At 50.7% G+C, this 9,030-nt stretch overlaps 1 protein-coding gene across 2 annotated transcripts in view; it reads left to right on the top strand.

Annotated features, from left to right (window-relative positions):
• The first annotated feature begins 3,222 nt into the window (after positions 1 to 3,222).
• Positions 3,223 to 9,030, top strand: part of LOC144485335 (NACHT, LRR and PYD domains-containing protein 3-like) — a 71,324-nt gene continuing 65,516 nt past the window's right edge. Inside the window, exons 1-2 of one of the 2 annotated variants that reach the window (XM_078203527.1) lie at positions 3,223 to 3,332; positions 5,928 to 6,093. The gene's annotated coding sequence lies outside the window, so the exon portion shown is untranslated. Of the gene's footprint in view, positions 3,333 to 3,781; positions 3,874 to 5,927; positions 6,094 to 9,030 lie in introns of those variants that run through there. The other variant, XM_078203528.1, reaches the window with a different exon arrangement.

The following is a 9,030-nucleotide window of genomic DNA, read 5'->3' as shown; positions in this document are numbered from 1 at the left end:
ATTTGGACCAGTGACTATTTCAGTGAGGAGTGCCCCCCGTCATTTCTGAGTGTCCCCGGTCAATTAGGAACGCTGCCTACCTCGATTAGGTCTGTCCCTCCCTCGATTAGGAGTGTCCCGTATCTCGAATAATGGAGCCTTCTATATCAGTTCGGGGTGCCTCCGATTTAGATTTGGAGCAGCGATTAATTCAATTAGCAGTCCCCCCTCCATCGCCGTTAGCAGTGCCCCCCGCCCCATCGCCGTTGGCAGTCGTCCCCCCCCCCCCCCCACCCCCCCCTCCCCGCCACCGTCGCCGTTCGCAGTGCCCCCCTGTCTCGATTGGGAGCACGCCGTATCTCGAATAAGAGAGACTTCTATCCCGATTAGGTGTGCTCCCATTTAGATTTAGAGCAGTGACAGTATCAATTCTGAGTGCCCGCATATCAGCTTGCAGTGCTCCTGTCAATGAGGAGTGCCCAGGTGAATTATAAGTGCCCCCAATTTCTGTTTGGAGTGCCCCCATCTTGATTACATGCGCCCTTATCTCGATTAGAGGGCCATGGACCAAATCCTGAGTGGAATGACAGGAATCCAGACTTACCTGGATGAGATCTTGGTCATGGATTCGACTATTTTCCCAGTACTTGCAGAATACCTTAGAGGTTGCAGGAGCACGACCTGCAAATCAAGAGAGAAATATGAGTTCTTCAAGGACTCCATTGAATGCCTGGGTCATGAAATGGATGCACAAAACCTAAAATGGAGGTCATCATGAAGGCCCAAGACCAGACAATGTGTCCCAATTCAGGTTGTTTTTGGGTCTAATCAATTACTATGACAACAAGCTCAATCCGGATCTGGCGACAGCATTGAAACTGATGCTCCAGTTGCTGGTGAAAGGAGAGCCGTGGAAGTGAAAAAAAGGAGGCCTCCCTGGCGGTAAAGCAGGCTTTGAAGAGATTGGAAATGCGAGTTCAATTTGAAAAAGTTACCGCTGCAGCTTACATGCGAAGCCTCGCCCAATGGGATTGAGGTTGTCCTGTCTAACGTTATGTCAAACGGAGAGGAAGATCCATAGTATTCGCTTCTAGATCATTGACGAAAGCTGAGGAAAAGTTTGCTCGGGTGGAAAAAGAAGGCTGAGGCATCGTCTTTGCATCAAGAAACTAAAAGCTCTGCCATGATGATGTTGTGACTGAGCTCGAAGGGCAGAATTACTGACTCCCATTCATAATTCCTATATTTTATCTTCCATCCTTGGACCATTCACTGGGATACCGTCCATGGCAGCAGTTTGATTGCAGAGGTGGGTGTTGGTGCTGTCAGTGAGAAACACGGCAATGCGGATGCTCTGTCAAGGCTGCCTTTGCCTGGAGATAAAGATGTTCCCGCTGGAATGTGCAGATAATGCATTTCACACAAGAAGATAAAGTTCCGGTAACCGCTAACCAGTTACGGAAAGTCACCCGGAATGATCCGGTTATGAGGCAGGGAGTGCAACTTGTCCAGAGGGGGAGGATGAGTAGAAAGCACCCGGAGTTACGGTGATAAGTGTGTGGAAGCTGGGAGTTGGCGGTGTTGCTGGATGTTTATTCTGGGCTATGAGAGCCTCATTCCCCCATCATTAAGAGGAAAGGTGCTGGAACGGGAGCACCAAGAGCACCCGGGGGTGCTGCCAATGGAAGAGACAACAAGAAGCTGTTTGTGGTGCTGCCCAAATGGAAGAGAAAGTGGGATGGTGCGAATGCTGCGCTTGGGGACGGAAGGTGCCGCCCTTGCTGCCTCTTGCTGGCTGGGATTGTCCTCAATGGCAGCGAATCCACAGCGAGTCGCTGCTTCATCACAATCTGCCCGACTCCACCCACACTGGCTGTCAATCATTCTGCTGGAGCGGCTTCCTATTGGCTGTGTTCAGCTGATGGACAGCAGAATGCACCAATGGAGAATGAGGGTGCAGTGATGGATTGTGCAATGAATCAATGAGGCTTTTGACAAGGTACCACATGGCAGGTTGTTGCACAACCGACATCATGGGCCCCAGGGTGAGGTAGTTAAATGGATACAAAATTGGCTTGATGACAGAAGCCAGTGGATGGTTGTCCAGGGTTGTTTTTCAAACTGGAGGCCTGTGACCAGCGGTGTCCTCTGGGATCAGTGCTGGGTCCACTGTTATTTGTCATTTATATTAATGATTTGGATGAGAATATAGGAGGCATGGTTGGTAAGTTTGCAGATGACACCAAGATTGGTGGCACAGTGGACAGTGAAGAAGGTTATCTCGGATTGCAACGGGATCTTGATCAATTGGGCCAGTGGGCTGACGAATGGCAGATGGAGTTTAATTTGGACAAATGCGAGGTGATGCATTTTGGTAGATTGATCCAGGGCAGGACTTACTCAGTTAATGGTAGGGTGTTGGGGAGAGTTACAGAACAAAGAGATCTCGGGTACGGGTTCATGGCTCCTTGAAAGTGGAGTCACAGGTGGACAGAGTGAAGAATGCATTCCCCATGCCTGGTTTCATCGGTCAGAACATTGAATACAGGAGTTGGGACGTCTTGTTGAAGTTGTACAAGACATTGGTAAGGCCCCACTTGGAATACTGTGTACAGTTCTGGTCACCCTATTATAGAAAGGATATTATTAAACGAGAAAGGTACAGAAAAGATTTACTGGGATGCTACCGAGACTTGATGGATTGAGTTCTAAGGAGGAGTTGGATAGACTGGGACTTGTTTCCTTTGGACCGTAGGAGGCTGAGGGGTGACCTTATAGAGGTCTATAAAATAATGGGGGGCACAGATCAGCTGGATACTTCATGTCTTTTCCCAAAGGTCGGGGAGTCTAAACCTTAGAGGGCAGAGGTCGAAGGTGAGAGGGGCAATTATTTCACACAGAGGGTGGTGAGTGTCTGGAACGAGCTGCCAGAGGGAGTAGTAGAGGTGGGAACAATTTTGTCTTTCAAAAAGCATTTAGTTAGATGGGTCTAGAGGGATATGGGCCAAATGTGGGCAATTGGGACGAGTTTAGGGGTTTAAAAACAGGGGCAGCCTGGACAAGTTGGGCTGAAGGGCCTGTTTCCCTGCTGTATGTAAATCTGAATGATGACGCAATGAGGTGCCGCCCCCTCAGTGACGTGGCTGGAAGCGGCCGTTAAACGGTTTCCGCGCGCGGCTGGAGGGGGCGTTCTGACGTCACTGCCGACGCACAGCACGTGACCTGGATCTGGCCAATCGGCGAGCGGGACAATCAGCCGCCGTCGCCTCGAGTGCGGAGTTCAGGCGCCGCGCCGTTTCTCACTGCGTGTGCGGGGCTTTCCCAGCGGCTTCACACCGAATCTTTGAGTCACGGTAAGGAATTAAATAAGAGAAAAAGTCTCCGCTTCAGCGGCGCCGACTCTCGCTGACTGGGATTGTCCCCAGTGGCAGCGAGTCGCTGCTTCATCACAAGCTGCCCGAGTGCGCCCCGCACTGGCTGTCAATCATTCTGCTGGAGCGGGATCCTATTGGCTGTGTTCATTTGACGGACAGCGGAACGCACCAATGGGGAATGAGGGTGCGGTGAGGTCCCGCCCACTCAGTGAGAGCGGCTCGCGGTCACGTGGCGCGGCCGTTAACGGTTTCTGCGCGCGGCTGGAGAGGGGGGGGGTCTGAAGTCACTGCCCGCTCGCAGCACGTGACCGGGAGCTGACCAATCCGCGAGCCGGAAACCAGCCCTCGCTGCCCCGAGTGCGCCTGCGCGAACTGCACTCCGGGAGGGTGCGGCCCGCTTCCGACTGCGCGCAGGCGCACTGCCGTTTGTTCACTGCGTGTCCGGGTATTTCCGGGTTTGAGGAATTAACGGCCCAGAAAAAGTTTCAACTCCAACAACATTCAGCTTGAGGATTAAAATGTCGGTTTCCTGTGTGAATACAGCCCGTCTTTGTATCATATTAACAGAGCGGGGGACGGTCAGTTACATTGTGGGCGGCGCGGTGGCTCAGTGGTTGGTGCTGCGGTCTCACAGCGCCAGGGAGCCGGCTTCAATTCCCGGCCTTGGCTCACTGTCTGTGTGGAGTCTGCACATTCTCCCCGTGTCTGCGGCCCTTTCCTCACACTCTCCAAACATCAGCAGCACAGGGGGCACTGGCCAGGCTCAGTTGCTGCTCAGTGTCAGGGGGGATTAGCAGGGTCAACACGGGGAGAGGGTCTGGGTGGGATTGTGGGCGGTACAGACTGGATGGACCGAATGGCCTCCTCCTGCACTGCAGCAATTGGATGATTCAATGTTTCACAGAAAGATCTGTTATTACAATCCGGGCCGTGTCTGTGTAAACACTGCTGCAGCATCTAAATTACTGCAATCAAGCGCTTGTCTGAGTAAACACAGCACCAGATCTCTCTCCATTATTTCAGTCTGGGCCCTGTCTGAGCATTTTCAGCACATGAAACTAAATTGCTTTGTGCGGCTGTAAATCAACAAATGCAAGGAAACTGACAGAGGTTGATTGAATACGAGGATATGTGCACATTCACAGTGCAACACGTGTATTGCCACAGCAGCCCCAAATCCCAAACTCTATAGACAGAGAGAACTGGAACCCACAATGTTTGTGTCTCATGGAAATCCCCTCCCCTCCCTTTTGCCCTGTCTGGGCTTCTCCTGCACAACTTTCACCTCGCTGACTTTGCCGGCCTTGGCTCACTGTCTGTGGGGAGTCTGCACATTCTCCCCGTGTCTGCGGGGATTTCCTCCGACTCTCCAGAGATGAGCAGGATAGGTGCGTTGGCCATGCTAAATTGCTCCTCGGTGTCAGGGGGATTAGCAGGGTAAACACGGGGATAGGGTCTGGGTGGGATTGTGGGCGGTGCAGACTGGATGGACCAAATGGCCTCCAAATTTATCTATCCTTGCCTTAAAATCATTCAATAAGGCAGCCTCAACTGCTTCACCGGGCAGGGAATTCCACAGATTCACAACGCTTTGTGTGAAGAAGTTCCTCCTCAACTCAGTCCTAAATCTGCACCCCTTATTTTCAGGCCATGCCCCCTAGTTCTAGTTTCACCTACCGGTGGAACCAACTTCCCTGCTTCTATCTTATCTATTCCCATAGTCATAGAGGTTTACAGCATGGAAACAGGCCCTTCGGCCCAACTTGTCCATGCCGTCCTTTTTGTTTTAAACTCCTAAGCTAATCCCAATTGCCCGCATTTGGCCCATGTCCCTCTACACCCATTGTTCCCATGTAACTATCTAAATGCTTTTTAAAAGATAAAATTGTACCCGCTTCCGCCACTACCTCTGGCAGCTTGTTCCAGACACACACCACCCTCTGTGAAAAAATTGCCCCTCTGGACACTTTTGTATCTCTCCCCTCTCACCTTCAACCTATGCCCTCTAGTTTTCGACTCCCCTACCCTTGGGAAAAGATATTGACTATCTACCTTGTCTATTCCCCTCATTATTTTATAGACCTCTATAAGGTCACCCTTCAGCCTCCTACGCTCCAGAGAAAAAAGTCCCAGTCTATTCAGCTTCTCCTTATAACTCAATCCATCAAGTCCCGGCAGCATCCTTGTAAATCTTTTCTGCACCCTTTCTAGTTTAATCCCGGGGAGGATGGAGTCAGTGAGATCAGACAGTGTGTAACCCGGGGAGGATGGAGTCAGTGAGATCAGACAGTGTGTAACCCGGGGAGGATGGAGTCAGTGAGATCAGACAGTGTGTAACCCGGGGAGGATGGAGTCAGTGAGATCAGACGGTGTGTAACCCGGGGAGGATGGAGTCTATGAGATCAGATAGTTTGTGAACTTCGTTAATATGTCGAATGGTAATACTGTAATTGAAACATTTCCAACACTCCTGCTTCCCCTTCAGCATCTTTTGATGTCGGGTATGTGGCTAAATTGTCATTTTGATTCACACTGGCTCTATTTGACTCTCTTTCTCTCTCTTGGCATAATCAGATCTCCGGGGGAGCGCTGGATTAATTGTGAATATCCACAGTTACAATTCAGCAGGGATTGTGGCCTGAAGAACTATAAGAGGTGAACCAGCACAGTATTGTGAGAGCGCCAGCCAGAGAGAACCCTTCACGTTCAAACAGCTTCCATATATTTTCTGGAGAGGAAGGTAAGAGGAAGTTCCATTTACTCTGGTCCTGTAGCAAGTACAAAAAGATGATAAGGTGAGGTTGGAAATGCTGAGTGAGATGTGGAGTGTGTGAGCACCAAGCACAATTATCCAGTGTAAGGCTGTGTGATGTACCATGAAGTTGGAGCAGTTTGTGTCTCGTGAAACACCGCGCCTGAATTTCACAAGCCCCCGACAGCGTCACGTTTTGGTCCGTAAAACACGCAATATTGGAATTGCAGTTTCATTGTTAAACAGAACTGGTTGACTGTTCTGGGTTAATCTTCCTCTGAACTGAACTGAGGGTGTGTTGTGGGAAATTCGCCACTTCGGAGTCAGACTTGGAGGTTCAACAAACAGTTTTATTCAGACAAAGCTTTGGGAGAAGCGCTGGCACTCCACAGTACAGGCACTCACCTTCTCAACTACACAATGGTAGCTGAGCATCTTTTATACATTGTTAGATAATAGACAGTGTGGACATTAGCCGTTAGCACATCGTTACAAGTTGAGTCGACAGGTACGGACATCGACAGTTAACACATGGTTATACATAGAGTAGATACATATATGCAGTTATGTCTTCCATCAATGGCTGATCTTGTTATATACATTTATGCATTTATGTCCCTCATCAGTGGCTGATCTCGTCATCAAACTCATTGTTCTGGGTCTGCTTTTATCTCGAGTTTAAGGTGCCTCAAGGTCTGACCTGTTTCCTGCAGTAATTTAAACACTAAAGGTTTTAACTCTTTATGTAATGTCTGTGCCCAAAGTCAGTGCCTCTTAATGTCTTTTCCCAGAGTCCATTTTGTGTGCCGGGTAACCATTTTGTCTCCTTTACTTTGATTGCTCTCCAACAGGGTGTGTGATGGTGGTTTTGTTATTTCCGTTTTCAGTTATTTTTGCTGAGCGATTTCCTGTGTTGCCAGGGTAACGATCTGACTGATCTCAGTACCAGAGACAGAGGTGTGGACACCAACCGGTGGAGAGAAAGCAGCTGGGTGGGGGGGCCAGGCGAGGGGATCAGTCCGTGTGAGGCAGATTCTGGAGATAGACAGAGGCGATGAGATATGTTAATCAGAAAGGAGAGAGAGACCAGGGCGAACCGACACTGAGACAGACGGGGGTCAGGGAGAGGAGGAAGAACAGTGAGCTGGAGAGAGACACACTGATACAGACGCAGGGAAGATAGAAATTGAGATGCGAAGTGAGGAAGCAGCAACGATAAAAAACAGGGAGCCAGTGGTGGGGCAATTTGTGTATATCAGAGAGGGCATTAGTAGTGTCGTGAGAGATGACCCTTAGTTCTTGAAGAGCAAAGTGTAAAATCAGTTGGGTGGCCCTGAGTAACAGCCAGGGACAGAAACCATTGGTGTGAATTGCTTGTGCTCCCAATTTCCTTCCAACAAGCCCACAGGTGAACTCATCCTATTGGCAAACCAAATAAATCAGATAAACTGAGGGACAAAATAAAAGCAGTGGCCCCTTAAAAAAGTCAGGAACTGCCCTCAGCAAAATAAAGCAAAGTGTAAAGGAAACTTAAAATATCAAATCAGCACGTGATTAAAGGGATCGATAATGGACGCCAGCCCCTGCCGGGCCTCAATGGTGCTTGTGGACTAAGCATGCTCCCTCTCCAGGGACACCCTGCCACGTATGTAGCTCCAGTCGAGGGGAAGACAGTCGTGTGGGACGATCATTTTGGTTGCCGTCTGCCTGGGCCTAATTATGGCCAATCTAGCCAGGCCCAGGAGCAGGTTCACAGGGAGGTCCTCTGCCTTCCTCACCCCTACCCCTCCGTACCAGGTGCCCGTAGATCAGGAGCGTGGGACTGAAGTGCAAACAGAACATCAATGAAAGTTATTTGGGGGAACCAAAAGGGAGTGCAGCCGAAGACACTGAATGTAGACGTGGCCCACGGACTCCACAAGATCCCAAGAAGGGCAGGTTTCTTGTGAGCCAGTGAATCGGTACAACTTACGGTTGCGTGGTATCGCTGCGTGCACCAGCTTCCACCCCAGGTCCCCAATGTATTGGAAGAGGATCCCTTCAGAGGGGGACCTCCAGTGGGAACCTCCACCGCCAGACAGCAGCAAGGCGAACCAAGGCGTGTGCGGGTGATGGGTGAGGATACAGTAGTGGAAGGTGTGCAGCAGCAGCCCAGACAGGAAACCCTTTGTGCTGAGGCAAAAGGCATGGAGGGTATTACTGCAAGGCAGCTCAAACTATGGGGTGCCAGATCCAGGAAGTGAGGTCTGGGTTTCGGGTCAATGTGAAGTTCCGCCCGAGCAGGTACGTTTAGACGGGATCCCATCACGCAGTTGTACCTCCTCAAGACCACGTGTGACGTCGTGTCCGAGCACGACCGTTCTCAGGTCATAGATTCCATTAGCCATGAGCTGAAAGTCCTCCACCACATACTCAGCAAGCTCGTGGGGTGTCATCCAGTCCACTCCACCACCAGCACGTCCCTGACCCTGTCACACAGCAGTCAGTCTTCCTCTCTGCCAGCCAACTGAAATGGTATTGGTGGAGGAGCAGATTCCACAGCAGCGGCTTCCGAACGACAGCTGCTCCTCCAGACAGGGGAGAGATGTACCTCGAGGTGACCATGACCCAGACTTTCAGAAGGAGGGAGAGTAATTTCACACCTGGCGGAAGACGTACATCGCCAGGGCACACCATTGAGGAGGGGATTCAACGAGGAGGTACCCCTGCAGGGTCTGAAGGTGGAAGGTCACCAGTGCCTGATCGCCCTCCCTCAGCAGGAGACTCCGAACCACAGCAGTGACCCAGTGCGGTCTTTTCTCCCAGAAGAACTCTACGAGTGTTCTCTGGATGTTTATGACAAAGGTGGGGAGGGGTGGAAGTGACCAGCCGGTACCACAGCATGGAGGCAATCAGCTGGTTTATGATGAGAACTCGCACTCAGAG

Source organism: Mustelus asterias, unplaced genomic scaffold, assembly GCF_964213995.1.
Source record: "Mustelus asterias unplaced genomic scaffold, sMusAst1.hap1.1 HAP1_SCAFFOLD_185, whole genome shotgun sequence".
NCBI lineage: Eukaryota > Metazoa > Chordata > Chondrichthyes > Carcharhiniformes > Triakidae > Mustelus > Mustelus asterias.
This window is presented reverse-complemented; position numbering and strand designations above follow the sequence as displayed.